The following is a 22,341-nucleotide window of genomic DNA, read 5'->3' on the forward strand; positions in this document are numbered from 1 at the left end:
TAAGCATATCGAATTACAATTCGTTCGTTCAATTATCTTACCTGCAACGACTATATAAATCAGCTTTAATGACAATTTTATAAAATAGTCAGAATGCAAGCTCCAATATCAATCTTGCTACTAGTTTTGGCCATTGTTAGTCAGTCAATGGCTAATCCAAATCCTGAAAGAGGAGGTATGTAAACCTTGAATTTATATTGAGAAACTCTTTGACCATAATTTTATTCCGATTCAAGGTGATAAAGGCAAATGGTGTCGTTTAAATTTGGGCCCAGCCTATGGTGGAAGATGCTAGTTAAAGGGAAAAGATGAAAATGAAATGAAGAAAATTGACCAGACACACACACAATAACAAAAATTGTGGAATATTTTCTTAAATAAACTTTAAAACTCATCAATTAAAGTGATTCTTAGACCTAAATAATAAAAGTTATATCACAAACACACAGACATACACACTCATTACATGCTTGGTGAATTTTCCACTAAAGTATAAGTTTTATGCCATGCCCAATTACACACACTCACAAACACACATATACACACAGTCGCCCAAATGTCTCATTATCATGGCATGTAATTCTCAACTCTCATGAGGAGTTCTCAGTTCTCAGTTTCTGTGAGTTTGTCGCTCGCGGACAATGGCACAAAACTTTTGTGTTTCGGCTCGATAAAGTATCTGTTAGATACAATTTACAATATTTTTTGGCATAGACACACACACACACACACACACCAACACTGGCAAGTGAAAGTTTCGCCTTCGTGTATGGCTTTAATGATAATGACTTTAGCTATGGCAGGCGAAAAAGTAGCACAAAAGTTTTAGAATACGCCAACGCCAACGCTTTTGGGGATTTTCGCTCAAAAATTCCAAGTGGTTAGAAGTTTTCTATAGCCAAAAAGATACGCAACACAATGCAACGAGTTGAGAGTTTTATGTCTGTATATATGAGTGTGTGTGTGTGTGTGTGTGTGTGTATGGGAGGGGACCAGAAAAGTTTGGCATTTTTTCTCTCATTTTAACGTGTTATTGTGGGTAAGGTGAGGTAGCTGGAGGAGAGTTCGCAATATGAAATTGATAAGACTGAAATATGAGAACTGTGAATTTGAAACAAAAAGTTAAGTTCAAAATGCGAAAGAGAGAGTGAAATTAAGAGAAATTATCAAAGTAAACTTTAAGCTAAACTAAGTTGTACTTACTTGCTTTATATTTCTTGTTCTCTTTTTTTTTTATAATTTTTACACTTTTAAGTGAATTATGTATGAAAAATTATATTAAGAAACAGATATGGCGAAATGGAAAACTAATATTTTTTAGCAAGACTTTACATTTTACAACATGAAGGGATTCAGAATGGTTGGGAACTTAATAACTCAATGAATACTAGTCGAAAGCATTATTCTCTTTTGTAATGTAGATTATGACTGATATTAAGTCGTATAAAGTGTGATTTGAAGAACAAAAGGTTCAGGTTGCAAAAAATTTAATAAATTCACATTTTGTTCCTCATTTTGGAATGTATAGAGTCTAGGAAGGAATACTTTACTCTATAGAGATAAATTTTTAACTCTAAGCATAATCATTTCCATGGAGTCTCTTGTCTTTCTTGTTACATTTACCCATCAACTTTATGGTCAGTTAGTGCATATTTTACACGTTGCTAATTTTCCAGCATTGCATTTTGCAGTTTCTTGAACAGTCTTCTCTTTAGCTGGCATTGGTTTCAACCTCTAGTGAACCTTAACAAATAGCGACGAAAATTGCAACAAATGTGTTACGAATGGTTCGTGATCGTGGCATGACAGAATGTCGCCGGTAACAACAACAACAAATGCAACAACAAACCGCAAAAGCTCTGATCTAGAGAATTGTAGACCAATAGAGAGAAGAAGCAAAAAAAAAGCACTAAAGAAACAACGAAACGATGAGGAAATCGTTGCCTTGGCTTGAACCACTAAACATCACGAGTTGAACTCTTAACAGCCTGAGACTAAGCTGTGACTGAGACGAAGTCTAAGTCTAAAACTGAGACTGAGACTGAGACTGTGACTTTGCTCCGCCTGATGAGCCTTAGGATGAAGAGGATGAAGGCAAAGTTGTCAACAGCAAACAACCGCAGCAATAACAACAACAACAACAACAAGATTAGCGCGTTGATGAGGCTGCCGAAATGCCAGGGCAAGTAACACAGAGATACCTTTAGAGTAACTGAAGAGAGACAACCAAGGTACATACATACATACATATAACCCATGAAGCTTCTTACCTCAATTGGTGGCAAAGAGTCTTTTTCTTGTTGTAGGCTGCTGCTGAGGTTGCTTGTTTGTATCTCGTAACTGAGTGCTGCTGATGCAATAAATCGCTGACATTGTTTTGCTTAGTTGTTTGCTGCTGCCGCTCTTAGGTCTTGGTCTTCCTCTCCTCTGTGATAAAATTAAATCGTTGCCCAATGGCCGCAAATCGTGTGAGTGTGTCTCGCTAAGTGTAAGTAGTGTAAAAAGAAGTTTTTGGCTCTAATGTAAAGACTTTAACAAGGACCCAAATTGTGCATACTTTGGAGAACAAAAGCAGAAACATCGAACTGAAATCCCCCATCTCTATCAATTAGAAGAACAACTACAAAAGAACTTTGGCTAAAATTGAAAGAAAAATTTTTACCAACCAACTTTGTCCACTATTCAAATATTGAATGCACTATTCATAGAAAATTGTGTTGTTCTTAAAGTTCTTAAGACAGATCTTAAATATAATCACCATATAAAATACAGAATGGAGTAAAAGATGTCTTACTATTACTATTGAATATTAAAAACTTATTACATAATAGTAAATTGTAAAGATAAAAACATTTCTGTGCAATTCTTGCTTTTTATTTTGTTGCCTGGAAAGTCTAATATAAATGTGGGTTAAATTTTTAACTGTCTTTTGTCGAATGAGATTGACGCTAAGAGTTAACTTAACACAAATGTCAGAGTTAATGCAAAACTATTGACGGTCAAAAAGTGACAAAACAATTAACATCAAGTTTCAAAATTTCATACATTTTACATTAAAATCTTGTAGAAATATCGGATTCTACAAAGAATTCTAAGCAACTTTTACCAAGGTACTCGGTGTCTTCAAAAAATTCCTATTTAGCAGGAAAAAAATTTACTTACTCCAATGATGATTATGAAAAGTATTTACATACATCAAATTTTTGGAGTTGATCTCATTTGCTTTCTAGTATTGTGCCTCTATGAATTGTAAAGTGTATAGACCACCAATACAATATGTCAATCAATATATGTACATATACATATGTACATATGTATGTAGATATATATGTATGTGTGTTTTCGCCCCTTCAATTTGCATTGTCTTTGCATTTATGGCACTTCAAATAATGGTCCACTAATTGTTTAATTGATATCCAGGTGCCACATCTCGCCAATGCCCCCCAACTATACATATGCACACACATACATACATACAAACATATCTCTCTATCTCTTTCAGTTGCAATTTGTGCAAATTGCACGCACATCAATGCTATTCCCCTTACCATTCCCATTCCTATTCGATTTCACATTGCCATTGCCAATGCCGTTGCTGTGTTTCCTCACCTAGTGGCACTTTCATTCCTGTTGCCCGAAAACCTACACTCAGACAGTCTATAAACATATCAACACCTGTTATAGGTTTGTCTCTCTCTCTCGCTCTATGTGTGTGTGTGTGTGTGTGTGTGTGTGTGTATTCATGTTGAATGTTGGTAACCTGCTGCAAATATTGAAAATCACTGACATCATTGTGTGTGCACATACGAGTCGCGCTCTCATTCCTGCCACTATATCGCCCTGTCTCTGGCGCTGGTTCTGGCCGTTGTTCCACAATTTAACCTAAATAAATTTTATTTGCTTGATTTTCGCATCAGCATTGCAACAGCAACAACAACAACAACTACAATGAAAAATAAAATAAATATATATATTGATATATTTGTATGTATACACACTGCAGGCTGAACGACGTGTGTTCCTAGTCAATCAATGGACACGAACTGGACATGAGTTGAAGTGGTGGACTCTCTGCATCAACCGTCAGGTGGGCATGGTTGTTAATCCCGCACGTTGGCCGTTTGACGCGTGCAAAAATATTTCCATCTGCACTGAGAAAACAACAAAAACACTGCTAATTTTTTTTACGATACATATGAAAAGGGCATGAAATGTGGAATTCTAAATTTATTTTTTAGCTAACTTTTGGATATTTTACCAAATTGCTGTTTATTGTTGTTCTAATTTTATTTCAAACTTTTTCTTAAGTCAGGTAAAGAATAAATTCGATCTCAGATTACTGCAAACGCATCTTCAATTTGAGGATTTACTTCATATCATTTATTTATGTAAACTATGATCTATCCTTAATCTTAAGATGTAGAAAATTTGAGTAAAGTTCTATATTCTTTAATCCCATATTAATGGAAGGGTTTTTGTTTTAAGTGTATTTTACACCCTTCTGCTCAGCCTTTTGCTTGTTGTTGCCTTCTCTTTTAGCTGGCATTGTCAATTTCACACGCGGCTAGGTCTGGACATTGTCCTCGTCCTATTTGATGCTCTGCTCTGCTTGTACTCTGCTGGCTGTCCTCGATGTCCTTGCCTGACTGACTGACTGACTGCCTGCCAGGCTACCCAGCTTGTCGCCTTGTATGGTACTTCCCGTAGTATATTTTGTTATTGCTAACCATTCGTGGCACGTTCAATTGATTGAATTGAAGTCGCGCTCCAATTTGTTATTGTTATTGTTGTTGTTGTTGCCTGGGCTTGTTAGGCCCAGACTTGTCCGATCATCGTATGTATGTATGTATATACGGACCTACATATATTCAGATACTGACTGCCGATGCTGCTGCTGCATCCTGATATGTCCTGCCATGTAACAATTATTCAATTTGATTTGCTTTCCACCCTTTTCCTCATACTCCACCCACTTTGTTCCATTCCTTTTCCCTTCTGTCTCTCGCTTTCTCTCTCTCTCTCCCTCTCTCTCTCTCTCTCTCTCTCTCTCTCTCTTTGTTTTCCCTCGGTTTCCTATGGTTTGTTGTTGTCACACTTGAATAGCTGCCAAATGTGTCGCCCGTTGGCGGCGTCACAGTTTACACCTGTTTCAACTAGAGATATGGAAATGCAGAGAAATACCCACAGAGAAAGAGAGACAGAGAGAGATAGAGATTGAAAGGGATGGAGAGGTGTGAATACACACAACGGAAGCGGTTGCAAGCCCCCAACCCATCACCTTCTCTTCTGACCCTCATCTCTTCTTTGACTCCATCCCAATCGAACGGAAGTGAATTTAATGCGATTGCAATTTGCAAACCAGTTTTAGTAAGCACATTAACACCATTGGAAACTGCTAGATTGATTATACATATTTTAATGATAGCCCACTCCCCTCCCCCTTACCCCTTAACGAATCCGTCCATTGTTTGTTGAAGCTATTAGCACAGGAAGATCTTTAAATCACAGTTATATATTTATGACAAAAACGTTTGTTAATCCATTGTAAATTGTTAATATGTCATGGCAGTGATTACCATAGATATTGCAAATGAATGATTCAATTGCTATCATATACATATCTATTTAATGAGATGTCTATTTTGTTCGGTTAACTATTAACGATTTAAGAGTAGAATCCTGTATCTAAATATCTTGAGCTTAAGAAACGATGACTTCTCCCTTAAAGTTGATTAGTTAATTTTTAATTCTTATCTACGTCATTTAACTAAATAGCTCTTAAATAGAGCGAACCGATGCAAATTCCATGAATAAAATGTTATTTAAACGAATATATATAAATTTTACAGGCCATTTAGAGCCATGAAAATCATGTAAGCTGTCTTTTAAACCCTCTGAGAGTCTCTTCAACACTATTATAAATATTTTTTTTTTTTTAGAATAAAACTCTCATAACTCTTGAAAGAATTTTTCCCAGCCCACTCAGAACGAGGGGGGAGGGGTGGGAGTGGGAGTGGGGGAAAAACCTTCTTCTCTTTATGCCACTTGCTTCACGCCACTTGCCACTTGCCACTGCACTGGCTGGCTGAATGTTGCCGCTGCTGCTGCTGCTGCAATTGCTGCTCTGCTCATTATGCTAATCATCATGAACATGAAAAGCCAGCACCAAAAGAACGAAAAGAAAACCTAATTGAACTTAAACGGAAACTCATAAAATGCACTTCAGCGCAAATGTAAACTGTTTACATGCAAAGCTCATTGAAGCTGCCACTTGCCCCCGACTGACAACTGACACTGCCAGCTGCTGTCTGTCTATCTGTCTGTTTGCCCGCCACAGTGAACCCACGCGATTAGTCCATGGAACATAGAAAGTAGCAACAAAGTAGCAAAAGAAGCAAAAAAAAGAAGAAGACCAAGCCTATGCCCAACTCAACTCAACTTAGTTTCGAGTTCACAACTCAGCTCGAGTGTCAATTAAATTAATATCAATTAAATGCGGCTGCAACTTGTTGCATCAACTCAATTTTTTTCATTTTTTTTTTTTTGTGTGTGTTCCTTCTTCTTAATGCTGTTGCAAAATTATGCACGCCTCCACAGTGTGCAGTGCAGTGTGGTGGAGTTGGCGGCGCTGTGTGGAGGGGGAGGGCACTTAATAAAGGGTTAGTTGACTAGCCGCTTGCTGCTGTAGAAATTTAATCAGCAATTTCCTGTGCCAACTTAAAGATACAAAATTGATGCAGCGTCTCTGTGGCACAGCTTACAGTTTGTCAGCGTCAGCAAGGATTAATAGAACATTGCAGGAGAAAGAGTAGGAGCACACATGACGTGTGAGTGTGTATAAGTGTGTAAGGAGGAGCTGAACTCTCTCAAGTTAAAGCCAAGACCCAGGGAGAAATGACAGCCAGAGATGCAATCAAATGTAAGCTCACTTAAGTCACCGTGATTGGGAAAGTCTTTACAACAAATGGAAACATCAATATAACGAAAAGGTTTCACATTTTCATTCTATTCTTAAAGGGAATCTATATATCAATATATAAATAGCTATAAATAGATATATCCATTGACAAAACAGTATCAAAGTTTAAAAGAAAGTAGACTAATAATACTTATAGTTAGAACAATAAATGGATATATTTTTAGAGAAAACTAATAACTTATTAATAAACAAACTTAATTTAGTCTTACTACTGAAGATAAAATTGCCGTGAAGAAGTTTAACCGTAATAAAATTGAGCTCGAATTTCGCTTAGTTATATAAACTTGTGTTTAATATGGTGTAGCAGTTACTGACGAAATATCAGTTTATTCCTGAGTTCCCAACATCATTATGAACATCATGAACTTCATTATCGTTATTATTGGCATCCCTGACTGGCACACATGTCACCATGTATTGAATGTCGCTGCTGTTGTTGCTGCTGTCGTCTCCATCTCCATTTGGTCGCTGCTTAGCCTGATGCCAAGGTTGTCGTTAGGAAGGAAGCAGAAGCTAAAGGGGGGTCGGCCCCCTCTCACCATCATTCCACTGACTTTGGCTACTGGTGCAACGTTTGCCCCATCTGCTGCTGATGCTGGTGGATGATGCTGCTGTTGCTGTTGCTGTTGCTGCTGCTGCTTCTGCTTCATCTTCAACTTACGCACGCACACGCATTCAACATTCTGGCTACATCCGTGGCAAAGTCAAGGAAATGTGCAAAAAGTTGTGCACTGGCAAATTTATAGCGACAAATGTTGACTTGAGATACGACAACGAGGACAACAGTGGAGCGCGTATATCGTTGCAAGACGTAGACGTACAGGAGACAAAGAGGAGGATGAAGGGGGGAGTATAGTATAGTATAGTATAGTAGACCCAGTCACTCGTAGAGCTCCATCTCAAATTGAATGTCAATCGATTTTAGTTTTTAATTTAAAAAACTACTACGCCACGTTGTCTTCTTCTTGTCTGCACTGCGTTGCATTGCATTGCGTTCCGTTGCGTTGCGTCGCCTTGTAATTTAGCTTGGCGTTTGCACTTGAAGAGGAAAATTGAGCTATGCGCTTGATTGCAGGCACCTCCATCTGCCTCCATCTTCTTCATATTATAGTTGTTCGCGTGTGTGTGTGTATGTGTGTGGGCGTGGCAATCAGGGAATAGAGGTTAACGGTAAATGAAACCACAGAGTTCAATTTCAATTTGAAGAGATGCAAACAATTACAAGAATAGAAGAAAATCTAGCGTTAATATCCTCACCTCAGAGTAAAATATATCAAGCATTTAATAGTTGATCACTTGAATCCATTGAAAATTCTCAAGGAAAAGCTATACAATTTTCAATTTCCAAAAAAAAAAAAAAGAAAAACCTTTAGCATGATAACCAATGCCCATTCAAAATTCTTAAACCATTAGGAAAAAAGTACATAGAATTTCGCTAGAAGTTTGCGACGCAAAGAAGAAATCATCTCTAGGTACCAGTAAGCTATAAGCAAAATCAGAAAACTATATATCTTGTTCTTCCAAGGGTATACAAAGTTCGTCCAAAGTTAGCTTGGCCTTCTGCTGTTTTATGTTAGTATAGCGGGTGGAGCAAAGATACATTTATATTTCTAAACCTTTTTTTTCGTTTTGTTTTTCTTGGAGGGGAAGTGCACGACTTTAGCATTTTTTGATGAATGCGACGACGGTTACCGAAGTCTCTGTGTCTGGACTATTGCCTGATTGCTGAAATTCACGCGACTGGACAGCAGCTGGAGCTGGAGCTGGAGCTGAAGCTGAAGCAGACTAGACCAGATTTAGACTGTACTTACCTGGACAGGGACAGGCTAAAGTTATGAGCTTTAGTTTTAGTTAAAAGGTTTTTTGCTTTTTGCTTGCTCATAAACAAATTTTGTGCCAAAGCCAATGGGAAAGTAATTTAAATGCAATGCGGTGCAGGCAAATTGTGGCCATTTAATGAGCGATTAGAGAGAGCACGTAGACCTTTCAGATGATAATGATGATGATGATGATCATGGTAATGATGATGTTGTTGTAGGTGCTGTTGTTGTTGTTTTTGTTGACGATGATGGCAAGCAGGCACGACAAATGAAGGGAGATAGACAGACAAGGGCTTCAGTTTGTGAGCATGGCATGGTGCAATAAGCTAACAAGTTACCGTTATGATTAGCAAGAGGATTGCCTTGTGGATGCCATTTTGGGCCAAGACATTTCCAAATGCATTCAACATGAAATGTTATAGCTAAGCAACAGATATATAAATCAGATATGAATTGTACGCAAATATCAATTTTCAACAATTGAAAATGTGAAAATTCTTATCAAACTATGTACTTAAAGTATTTTAATAAGGAAATGTAGTAATTTCCTGTAACTTCTTATTATTGTTGTTATCAGAGAGTGAATAGGAAATAGTTTACTCAATATTGACGAAATAACTTAGACTTGAAAAAAATCTATTAAAAAATATACTATTCCAAATAAAAGTCGTTTATTTTGGCATTTTTAGACCAAGTTGGGTTTATTTTAGTTCATTCACCTTCTTTCATTTAATGAACAGAAGAAAAAAAACAAAAAGAAAGCATTGTTAACGAATTGCCTATAAATTTTCCATTTCAATTGTCAAATGAAATCGATTGAAAACCCATTAAACCAAAAATAAATTCATAATTTCCACAATTTTCACCCTTTCGACTTCCCTTCAACACTTTTCGTTAGTTATGTTGGTACTTCAAAAGGAATTTAAAATATTTATTAGCGCTGTAAAATGGTTCAGCTCATGTATATATAAAACTTGGCCAGGTTGTAAATATTAATAAATAGAGAGAAAAACTAAAGGAGACATGACGAAGAGGGAGCGAGCAGAAGGGGCGCCAGAAGTTGGGAGAATGGAACCAATTAAGCGCACTTCAAGTGCTACAAAAATAACGCCAGGAAAATACTTAATAAGGTGACGAAGCATAGCCGAAAACAGAACTTCATTTCACTCCACTCCACTCCACATCATTCCACTCCACTCGACTCGACTATTACATAATGCAGATGCCCATGGGGGGATTAGAGGTACAATGTGTGTGTGTGTGTGTGTGGAGGTGTAGGTAGCTAGGTACAGATGATGCTGCCTTCTGTGGAATGGGGGGAACCCTGACATTGAAAAGTAACGCGTGCAGCATTGCATACAAAATTAAAAATAAACAGACCAAAAGATAGACACCAAGATACGGACAGAGGGTAGAGGCATGGAAAGATGAGTCGGCAAACATAAATTAAAACTACAACCAGCATTAAGAGATCAAACATAAAGTTGAGGGAGGGCGAGTGTGAAAAGAAGAAGGAATACGGCAAGGGGGCGGCAAGCAAGTATCAGAAGTTGTCTAACTGCATCTGCATCTGCCCCAGATGCCGGGGGAGCAACGAAACGGCTATTGAAATGTTGTAAATTTTAATTACAAGTGATTCTCAAAAAATAAGAGGCAACTGCAACAACTTTTTCTAATTACCAAGAACAGATAAAAAGTTAAAACATCTATTCAAATTCTAAGCAAATCAAATAGATTCCAAGATAACAAAACTTAGTTTAGTCCTAGTTTAATTGTTGACCGAATTCTATTCATTAGACCAGATTGATCTTATTTCATTACTTTACTTCTAACTAAACTAAAAATATATTTAACCGTTTTTTAAGAAATTTACTAAGAAATTCGTATTTGAAGTATTTAAATAAGCTAAAAGCATTTCCAAACAAATTAAAGTAACCACAAAAACAAATACATATTTATTAGATATTTCTATAATAATATTTTTAGATGGCTGTAATCTGTAATGTAGATACAAACATGATTTAGACTCTGTTTAACTGCTTTGGTTTACAGAAAATGCCGTTTAAAGCATCTCTTAGCCGACATTCTGTGTTAACCCTTCAGCTGAACTTCCTGGTCTCAAATTGTTTTAGCGGCTACAATTCTCTGCAAAATTCTACAATGTGCAATTGCCTGGCTGGCTCAACTCTACTCTAGGATGGTCATAAATAATAATCATTGACAATATTTAGCCCAAAGCAATGTGCAAAGGCAACAACAAAAAAAAACACAAAAAACGTTAACGTTTTGAAGGGGGGTAAGAAAAAAAATTAAAAGAAAAGCATAAAGAAATACTAAACTTCGTTGTCGTTTCGGGCTCGATTTGATGCCAAGCCAAGTCGAATGAATCTTGCGAAAGTCTCTTTGGTGTGGTGTGCCTCCTTTTGTCTTTTGCCGCAGTTTGTTGACATTGGTTGTTCTATTGGTCTATTCTATGGGAGCTTATCAACCAAAAAATAAAAGAAGAAAAAAAATAAGTCTAAGCGCTTAAGGAGAAGGAAAAGGAGTAGGAAAAATTGCTTGGATAGGTAAAAATTGTTGAGAGAGTGCTGAGGCTGTAAAGCAATAAACGAAACACAAAATGAAACTTACACTTTTCAACCGGCTGAGAGGTTCACAAATGCATCTCCGTCTGCTGCTTCAACTTCATCCACATACCCAGCACCCAGCTACAGTTTCAGAGACTCTTCTTACTTCTCCTACCCCTCGCCGACGTCATCCACTTTGCTGCTGGCATAGCCACAATTCTTGACATTCGTTGGCGAGATTAATGCGCCTTTGGTTGCAGCCGCCGAAGGGCTATGGGAGATGTTCTGTCTGGGTCTACGGTCAGCTGAAGTTCTCTCTACAGATACTCTATGCCAAGACAGATGCTTATGTATTGTAATTTTGCTAACACAACTTTTTACATGATCTAAGAGGAAAACTAAATTTCAATTAACATCTAGAATTGAAAATCATTCAAAATTCTTATTCTAAATAAATAAGTATATAAATTAGTTTCATGCCATTTGACAAAGTCTATGTACCCTTTATTTTTGATTACCTTAACCTTGTTTCTTAATTTTTTTCTTAGTTTGTTGCTGTTTTTGCTTGTTGCATTGTCGTCGAGCCAAGTCTCTCAGTCTCAGTCTCAGTTTCTCGGATTGCGCAATAAGAATCCGACAAAAAAACAAAAAAAAAAAAAATAAACAGAAGAAGCACAGAAAATAAGCAAGACAAGGAAGCTGGAGGAGCCACCACAGCAAATTGTTAAAAATAATTTATATTAAAACCCGGCACAAAAAGACATTGCAATGAAAATTGTGCAAACAATTCAGAAAACGAGATGCCAGAGATCTCACAATTGAGATAAAGGAACCCAGGGAAAACCGGGACCTACTACTACTACTACTACCAATTCCAAGGGGTCGGCATGATGTTGGGGCCAAAAGGCAGAAGGTAGAAGGAAAAGAAGCTGCAAACAAATGTCCAAATGATATTTTGTCATAATAAATGGCACAACTATGATTATTTATGACTTCGAAATGCGATCGCTCTCCACTTGCAGTCAATTGAAGTCTCATAATCGGCAAAACAGACAAGAGAGAGGGGGAGAAAGAGAGAGAAAAGGTAACACAAAGAAAAAAAAAAGCTAAAAGCAAAAACCTTTAGTCATGATTTCGATTTCTTGGCCAGGCATAATTTATAGTGCCAAAGAAGAGTATTGAACATGGACTTGGTTTGCCTTTGCAATCAAATCGCAGCCCGTAAGACAGAGAGAGAGAGAGAGAGAGGGGCCTAAGCCACGAACCAGCTTGGATAATATTGTTCAATTGTCTGATTTGCTATACGTTTAGGCTCGAATTGCAATTGTGATTGTTGTGAGCCATCATTAGAAGACTGTAAATCAACAAAATATGACTTAATGCAACTACCATTATGATTGAGTTAAACTGAACCAACGAAATTGCTTAGAATCGACTTGGAATCATTTTCCCAAACAATTAGCAAAGCTAACTCTAAAGATCTAACCAATTATAATTTTCAATAACCTATATACATATATCAAATGCCGACTTTTCTTAATGGCATTCACACGCAGAACATGGTTAAGTTATTGTTATTGCCATGCATAATTATAAATCATTAAAGCTCAATTAAATGTTTTGCAGGCTTCCCTAAACTAAATACCCTTTAATACTTTATAATACCAATCTCTTGCATTGTGTAGGCGATATTTGTAGGAAAGGAACATATGTATGTCTCGTCTCTTTAAGTTACTGAACTTAACTAAACCAAACATAACTTGGATTATATATGCTGGATATATGTTTTGTTTGAGGTTCCCTAAGAGAAGTCATGCAGGGTATACTGTAGTCGCCATTACTCGTCTTGGGTTGTCCCATTTGAATAGCCTTCATAATGTATTGGGCGCGCACCCACCACAAAATAGCAAAACACCTTAACCAAAATGCTATACAATTTCTTTTTTCTTAAGTCTTAAGGTTTTTTTTTTTGTTTTTCGACTTTGATAGTGCCTACATAATTATTATTTAATTTTGATTAATGATTTTTGAAATGGCGGCGATTAAAACGTGACTTTTTTTGCTGTATGAAACAATTTCTGTATTTTTTTTTTGCCAAGGCAAAAGAAATCATTGCCCCTCTGCCGCAGCCGCCGCTGGACTGTGAAATAATTCGATTCTTCTTTTCCCCCCCCTCCTAATTCAACCCACTCGAACACATTTCATGCGAATCGAAGCAGCATATTCTAGGGAATAGGAGCAGCTTAAATCAATATGTTCTTGCAACTTCCAACCATTGTCGCAACACCCCCAGCTGCCTCTTCCTCTCTCTACCTCTCCCTACCTCGCTATATATAAAGTCTATAAAACGCTTTCTGATTGTAAACAATACAGACGATTTAATATTGCTCCGCTCGTTGACTTCTCTCTCTTTTCCCCACACACACTCTCTCTCCCTTTCACTCCTTTGCCCTAGTCAAGTTTGACTCAACTCCCTGCGGAAACTTCAAATAAGCAAACAACACGCTGAGCACGCGGCATACCAGGAATCAGTCCAAACACATACAAAAAAAAAAAAAGAAAATTTATTTAGAAAAAAAAAGAGGAAGAAGTGGAATTGAAACGCATGTGCGCAACGGAATTGTTGACTACGGCAACGGGAGTATATAGTAGGGATGTGTGTGGTAGGGGAATTTTTTTGTCCAATGTGTGAGTGTGTGTGTGAATGGAAATGAAAAAAGTTTAAGTTTAATTTGAAATTGCAAAAAAAGCCGAGGAACACACAAAAAACCTTCAGACAGTAAGAGAAGGGGTTCAGAAATGATGAAAAATCACAAGAGCAGCCTAGATACAACATGAGAACGGAAGTATCTACATATAGAAGTACATAGATATTGACAGTTATGTGCAAATTTTTCGCTTTTTTTCCATTTGCTTTTCGCTGTCCTTTTGATAAGCAATCAAATAAGTTAAATTATAAAGGAAGAAAAACAGTAAATATGAACGAAAGAGATAATGGACTGAAATTGTCACCCTTCTAGCACAACCTTTAAGGTTTAAAGTAAATTCATGGAATCTCTTCTTACCATGACACTGAGTTATGATTCTTGTTTATTTCCCCTCAACTCCTAGTTGACATTAAGCGCCTACTTACTTTTTAAAAGGAAACTTGTTTCAATTAAAATAACCTTTAAGTAATTACAGCCAATTGATATTGGTTAAATATCAATTGGCTCAATTTCAAAGTAAAGTGAAAATAAAATGAAATGTTGACAAGTCGAAGAGACTATAATTTGAAAGGACAACAATTATTTGATCACTGTTGAAATTTAATACAAAGAGATGAGTAAAAAGGATACAGAAGACCATGAATTACTGAAAGGACTTTGTATGTAAGTAAGTTTGCATCTGTATTGTGTTGTGCGTAGGTGACAATGCTTAAACTGTAAATACAGACTTATGTGGGACTTTGTCTGGACTGTTGTCGTTTTCTCCAGGGTTTATGTGACCTTTCACTTTTGTAAGATGTCAAAATGTTGGACTTTTCACCTTTTTTAAGTTTTGTTAAAACATTTGGCCATTAAACTGATTATAGCTTGCGTCAACGGAGTTAAACTCGCTTATCAAAAACAGTTTCTGGCTAAAAAACGATTTCTGGTCTCATTTGAGTCTGACTAAGTGTCATTATGGCCCTTTCATGCCATCCACTTTCATATCAACTAAAGGGTTAAGAATTTACTTCAACTTTCTTTTTATAAGCTTGATGATTTAACATTCGGGAATATAGAAAGGAAAACCTTTTATTAACATAAACTGTATAAACTAAGCCATTAAATACCATAAACATAATTTAAGGTTTATACAATGAAAAGCCAAGGCGCATTTGGTATCTCTCTCCCATAACTAATGATGGTCAAGTTTACCCTAAATGAATTTTGTAAAAATTTCATAAGTCAAAAGAACTAAAGTGTCATGCTAAAAAGCTATTCAAAATGTTGATGCACACTTTAGTTACCTTAGAGCAAGCGAATTCACAGTAAGATTAAACGTAGATGCATTTTAATAGTTTAGCGTAACTGAGACAGGACCGCATTTAAAGGAACCGCAGGAGGGGGGCTAAAAGAGGAGCCGCTTCTCTAAACTCATTCCTAAACTAAGTAGTTGTATAGTCCAATATCTTATACGTTTTTAGAAAACTTACTAAACTATAAGTTAATTAAATTAGATCAAAAGCCATATTACATATTGTTTTGTTGGGAATATATAGTCAATCTTTGATCTCAAAAGATTTCAACACTTTTCGCCCTTACATTCATTCCCTTCATCATGAGGAAACTTCTGTCAGTTGGTTTCGCTCACGTTTATCTGGCAATAAAATGATTTTCCTCTCGGGCTGGCTGATAGCAATAATCTCCAACTAAATAAATTATCATTTTATTTTTCACAATAAAATCTCAACTTTTCAAAATCCCCCAGCCGTGTTTACATGCATGTTAAGCTAACAGAGGAGCAACTGGACAAAAAAAAAAGAAACAGTAAACCAAATATAAAAAAAAAATCCCAAAAAAAAGTAAAACCCACAGCAAACAGATTGTTTAAATTGCTTGTAAAGGCCAACAACAAAAATTGTACGGGGAAAAAATGAAATAATAACAACAAACAAGTAGCAGCAACAACAACAACAACAATAACAATGACCAGCACATTGAGTTTTTGTTGTAACTGTGTTGATTTTTTACAAGCCACGACAAGGACGAGAATGTTGATGAGGATCAGGAGAGGTGTGGAGAGTGGGAGTCGGAGTAGGATTGGGTGTTCAGGGTACGAGGAAGGTAAAGGCGATGGAGCCAGTGTGAAGAGAAAAAAAAAAGGCAGCAACATTTATGCAGCAATTGAACCCGCAAGGGCCAAAGGGTAAATGTGAAAAACTCCCTTTCTCAGGACATTCCCCAGCCCCGGCACCGCTAAATTTGTACAACGTAGGTGCCATCCCACCTCGTCCCATCATCATCATCATCATCCTCATCGTCATCGTCATCGGCGTCGGGGTAGTTGGACTAAGGCTAAATGAAATGCGCTTCGAGTTGGGAGTTCAACTTGGAAAATTGCATTTTATTACACGTTCGATTGATTTTACCAGGCAATCAGCAAAAGAAGTACATGTTGTGTCAGGGGTGGGGGGCTAGGGGTAGGGTAGGGATCGCCACTCGCCATTATTAAGTGGAGAGTTTATGTTTATATTTACAACAGAAACACATTTGTATCTGTATCTGTTTCTGTATAGGAGGTCTATGAGTGTGTGTTTTTGTATCAGTGTGTCCCACCACCACCGTCACCCCTCAGGGAATGTATCGCTTCAAATTGAAATTGTCGATTTAACATTTTGAATTATCGTTTAGCAAATGGTCAATATTTTCCCTTCTCTTTGCCGCCCCCCCTCGACTCTGTACACCGATTCATCCATCCATCTACTAACCGATTCGCCCCATTTGCCGTAACTCCTACAACTGCTACACATAAAATTGTGGCACACATAAATTGTATTGCCATAAACAATCAATTACTTTATATCTGTATGTGTATCTGTGTGTGTGTGTGTGTATACATTTACCACTCAAGGGACTTGGTCTGTTTGCAATTCCGTTCTCTTTATCAACAACTGCAAAACAAAAAAAACCAAACAGGAGAAAATCATATATATAAATATATATATATATATATGTGAAGAAGTTATTGTTGTTCTTTATAGTTGATGTTTACAATACGGATTTCGGTTTCGACTTGTGTGAAAATAAACACAAAACGCAAAAGAAACTTTAAATGGCCTTTTATACAATTGAAAAGTCAAGGACATTCATTCAGTCCATGATGAAGTTACAAACACAATTGAAAGATATTAAAAACTCAAGAAAAGTGGCCCAAAAGGAATTGACTCACAGAGAATAGGAAATATGTACTTCAATCAAGACAAGCAACTTAAAATCAATAAAATGAAATTTATTTACCCTTGCTGTGAATTTAGAATGAAAAAATTTGTAAAGAATATTAATTTAAGGCAACTTGAACTCCAAACTATCTTATTAATTCTAATTTTAATATTCTGGAAATAAGTTATATGCCTACCTATTGGAATTGTTTACTTTCTTCAACATTTAGCTTAAATTTATATTAATTTGCCCTTACTATTCGATAATTTAATATTCGAAAGATGATATGCTGTAGAAAATATATTAGAAATATAAATTAATCTATATGCATCTTAATACAATTATGTTTAAAAGGGATTCAATGGCAATGCCACAACAGAAAAGTACTTTTTAAACTCGTTTTTAAACTGTCTTGAATTTGTTCTAATATCAATTTAACATTTGTTTATTCACTAATAGTAGAAATGTTTATATGTACATTTGTTTTGTGACATTTATATTTTAAATTTTGTGTGTAATATTTCAAACTTTGCTTAGCAATAAGAAGTAATTAAAAATTTCATGGCAAGTACTTAATTTTTAAACTTATATGAATTTCAAGATAGGAAATGAGTATTTTGTTGTTAAACATATCGAAATTAGAAAACGTAATCATTAGCAATTTCATAATAATCTGAAAATTCAAATTTTTGATTTATTTTTCTCTTTTCTGTGCAATTTTTGCCAAAAATGGGCAACGAGATTTCGTAATAATAAATATTGACTATAGGGCCTATTACGTTATGTACTCGTAACGTAATCGATTAGTTCTGGTCGATTTCATAAATTTCATAAACAAATTTGTTCAAGTCTTCTGATTCTCGGTCTCTTTTTTGCCTTTATTCTCTCTCTCTCTCTCTCTCTCTCTCTCTTTCTCTCTCTCTCTCTCTGTCTCTTTTGAGTTCTGTTTCCGCCTTTCTCTGCCTTATTGAAAAATGAACAATGCAATTTGCTACACACAAAAAAGGAAAGAAAATCGAGGGGGAAAATGAAATGGAAACAACAAATTTTGCAGAACGCAAGGATAATCCATTGTCTGACTTTGACTGCAGTTAAGGCAATTATGTAATTTTTAATAGTTTTCGTTGTCGTCGTTGTCGATGTCGTCGTCGCCGTCGTTACGCAATTTACGAGAGGCGCTCTGTATAAAAGTCAAAGGATAATTTATTATTGTCAGATGATGAGCCAGCGACTGCTGCCTTCACCCACCTACTGTTTTGCCCCTCCCTCCCCTGTGCCAAATGAGAAACGATTAAATACGTCAAAAAATAAAAGTAGATTCGGTTGAAAGAGCCACCAGTCGTTGCAGGCACGTGACATGTGCATTGCTTGCAGGGATTCCAAAGGACTTCAAGTGTTAATTGTGGATTTCTGTCAGGGTGAGAACTGGTACGTGCTACATCCCCTAGATACCCAGAGCCACCAACCATTGAAGCAAAACTCTAATAAAATATGACTGGCCATGGAGGGAGCAGATGGTTGGAGTATCACACATACACTCGTACGAGGGTGGTCACAATTGTTAGAAGCACTAAATTTCTCAACTCCTGAAAACTTTCCGAAACACCCTCGCCCTATTCCATACATCCAGCATAGACTAGCCATGGAGTCTCCGCTGAAAATGTTGCCAGGACGCGTTGTTAAAACGAACAGAGAGATGAAAGAGCGTGCAAGTGCAAGCGTTTAGTATCCAATGGATCCATAAACTTGGGGATTTAACTAGCTGACCAAATGTGAACAGAAAATAAAAAGGAATATAAATGTATAAATATATATATATTTTAGTTTCAGTCTTGCAAAAATGTTAATATTCAATTGTTTTATGCAATTTCATTTCAATTTCAACTTTAAATTCTTATTAAAAGAAAATACACATACAAATACATATATAAATTCTTAACTTGTTTTTATTATTCTGCAGTTTCAATTCAAAGGAAATTCAATTCCAACTTTTCTAACATAAACAAAAGCAAACTAGACTTTAAATTCCAAAGAAATTTTTCTTTAAAATAATATGATTTAATGTCTTTCTAGAGTGAGTTATAAATGTCTTTTCTATCAATGATGGCAACTGTTTAAGACTTAAATTGAGATGGTAAAAAGCATTTACCAGATTAGTTAATATTTTTAGCATTTGCAAAGCGCATGAATTTTTAGTTGGTTATCAATTTGAGCAACTTTCATACTAGTTGTTTACTTTATTAACGTATCTATGGCAGAAACAAAAGTTCCAATGACGAGTAGTCAGAGTTTGTGTTCGTTTCATCATCACACTCCCCTCCCAAAAAGCCTTTGACTGACCACATCTCAGTGTCCGGTCCTAGTTTCGGTCATTGCCCCATATAATATCGTAGAGGAGTTAAACCCGAAGCAGAGCCAGTTACATATAGTCGAAACTCCACTCGAGTTGGCCCTTTTATGCCAACTTTGTTGCTGTGACTCCACCTGGCGTTGGCTAGTTAGACTTTGCGTATCAAGTAGCGACTACTTCAACGAGATTCCTCTTCACTCCACTTCAAACAAAAAATGGAATAAAAAACGAACGAAACCGCAACTTAATAATTTTTGCTTCCCCTAGTTTTTGTACCGTTTTATATATAAATTTTTTGCTTTTTTGGGTGCTGCGGCAATTAAAAATTTTTACCTTATTTGCTCCAGTTTTTTGCATGTGGCAAGTGGCGTAGATGGCGAGCAAGATGGAGATGAAGAGCGAAGGACTCTCAACTTTTGCTATCTTTGCGAAAAATTTGCATGGTCATTTACTCGTTTTTCCTTTTTTTTTTTTTTGTTTTTTTGGTTTTTTGCAGTTTTTTTTCTTTCATTCTTGATACTTGTTTTTTTTTTTTTTTTGTTAGTTTTGTCTGTTTTATTCTACTGTGTGACATCTAGATTGTGGTACGCAATGTTCGTCTCTTTCTGCATTCTGACCAACTCGCGTTGTTACTAATTAAAAACGCAAATGGGTTTATGATGTTGCACAAGTTGCGGTTTCGCCTTCAGGGGAGTAATGTCGTCGGAGAAGGGATGGGGAGGGGGAAAGGAAAAGGGAGATACTTTTTTACTGCTGTCGCTGCAAAAATTGCACAAAAAATATATATAGGGAAGAATGGTGAGAGAGAGTGACAGAGAGGGGGAAGAGAAAACTGAAAAGAAGTTATAAAGAAAAGCATAAAAAAGTGAGGCATTAAAACAAATTTTTGTTCTGCACAAAACAAGCCCTGGTTCTGGCTCTGCTTCTGGTCCTTTGCGGTTGCCTGTGGGCCAGGATGGCAAAGGGAGTCCGTTTGGATCCTAACCCCCCCTCATACCCGCACCCACCATTTAGAATTGTCAACTCTGACTTTATCGCCTTGCTGCCAAAAAAAAAAAAAAACAAAAAAACACAGAACAGAACAACAAAAAGGGATCTCAGAAAACAGTGTAGAGAGAGGAGCTGGTGGAGGAGGAGGGACTTTCACGCTTTTCACATTGCTGTGGCATGTTTTGTGTTTTATTAGCGTGAAAATTTTTCAAAGGTGTCAGCAGTTTTTATGTTATTTTCTTTGTTCCGTTTCTGTTTGCCATCCCTTCCAAGAAAAAGTGAGACTTTCGTTTTTTTCTTTTTACCCTGTGCTTCCGTAAGGTATATAATTTTTTTTTCTTTCTTTTTTTGCATATTAAATATGTTTCTTGCCAAAATACAATAATAAAGGAAAGTGGACATCTTGGAAGCTAATTTTCGTACCCTTAAGCAGCAGAATTATAATGAATTATATGGACTTGTAGATACTACGGAGAGAGCTGACTCTCTAGACTTTGATAATTAGGAGATAAAAGTAATCCAAACAAAATATGTGGTCAAGATATTCATTATCATAATCAAGAGTTGAGCTTTACCAAAAATAATTCAGAGAAATGAATAAGCAAAGTGATTGAACTACTGATTGAGCCTATAAATTTTTGCCTACCTAAATTTAACAAACGTTTCTGTGTGAAAGCAAATTGTTGTTCACTTTTAAAGAGACTTTTAAATAAATTTTCACCATTTACTTTGTTGCCTACCAAAACTAAATCCAAAGTGGAAAAAAAAACCCCAACTGGCCGGAAATCCTTACAACACGCGCCGCACCACAAATCCATGCCCCATCGCCTTTTTTGACCCTCCTTCCCTTCCCTTTCGACCCCTAGTTCGACGCGGTCTTCCACCACCACCTCCCCCATCATGGGTCGCTTGGGGGGCGTGGCCATTGTGTAATATCCGTTGACTATTATTCTAATTCATGCCGAAAATTAAAAAGCTGCCTATAAGCCTTGTTCTCGTTTTTCTCAGCCTTTTTGTCCGAGTTCAGCGAAAATTTCATGCAAAATAAAACGCAAAAAATGCCTGTTATGCCTTTTTCTCATTCTCATGCTCATTTTTTTTTTCGTTTTTATTCTATCCTTTCCGTTTTTCTATTCAAAATAAAGCGACCGCATCAACAAAATATATAAAATAGCTGGCACAAAATAATATTTCGACTATATATACATATATATGGAAGGAAATATGAAAACAACAACAGCAACAGCAAAATAAAAAACATAAAAAATTAACATATAAATTAGCACAATAGGCAGAAAGAAAAAAAAAACACAGAGCCTTAGGACAGGGGAGATAGCAAAAGGACAAAAGGGCAGGAGGGATAGACGACGAAAGTCCTCCTTTTGTTTTGAAAAACAATTTTTGGGTAGGTAGCATAAATTTCGGTGGCAATTAAAAATATTTTGTAATTTTTCTTAGTTGACCGCATTTTATGGGGTCTAGACTGGTCCAACCATAACAATAATAACAACAACAAACAGATAAATGGAAACTTTAATTAAATTTAATGAAAATGTCCTTGTCAAATACTTTCAAATTTCACTCGCAAATTAGTATCTCGAAGATATATTGGTTTAGCTTTGAAAATTATAATGATATGAAAATTGGATGAATTCTTATTGTTTAAGAATAAACATCGGGTTCATCTGAAGCGGCTTCACCAAATCAGATGCACTAAAGAAAATATAAT

The 22,341-nt window shown here is 36.4% G+C and overlaps 1 long non-coding RNA gene across 1 annotated transcript; it reads left to right on the forward strand.

Moving 5' to 3' along the window:
• LOC124460714 lies at nucleotides 1-446 on the forward strand. Its single transcript, XR_006954730.1, has 2 exons — nucleotides 1-175; nucleotides 237-446. It is a non-coding gene; the product is annotated as an uncharacterized LOC124460714 (long non-coding RNA).
• The last annotated feature ends 21,895 nt before the right edge of the window (nucleotides 447-22,341 follow it).

The sequence above is a fragment of the Drosophila willistoni genome (genome assembly GCF_018902025.1).
Source record: "Drosophila willistoni isolate 14030-0811.24 chromosome XR unlocalized genomic scaffold, UCI_dwil_1.1 Seg144, whole genome shotgun sequence".
NCBI lineage: Eukaryota > Metazoa > Arthropoda > Insecta > Diptera > Drosophilidae > Drosophila > Drosophila willistoni.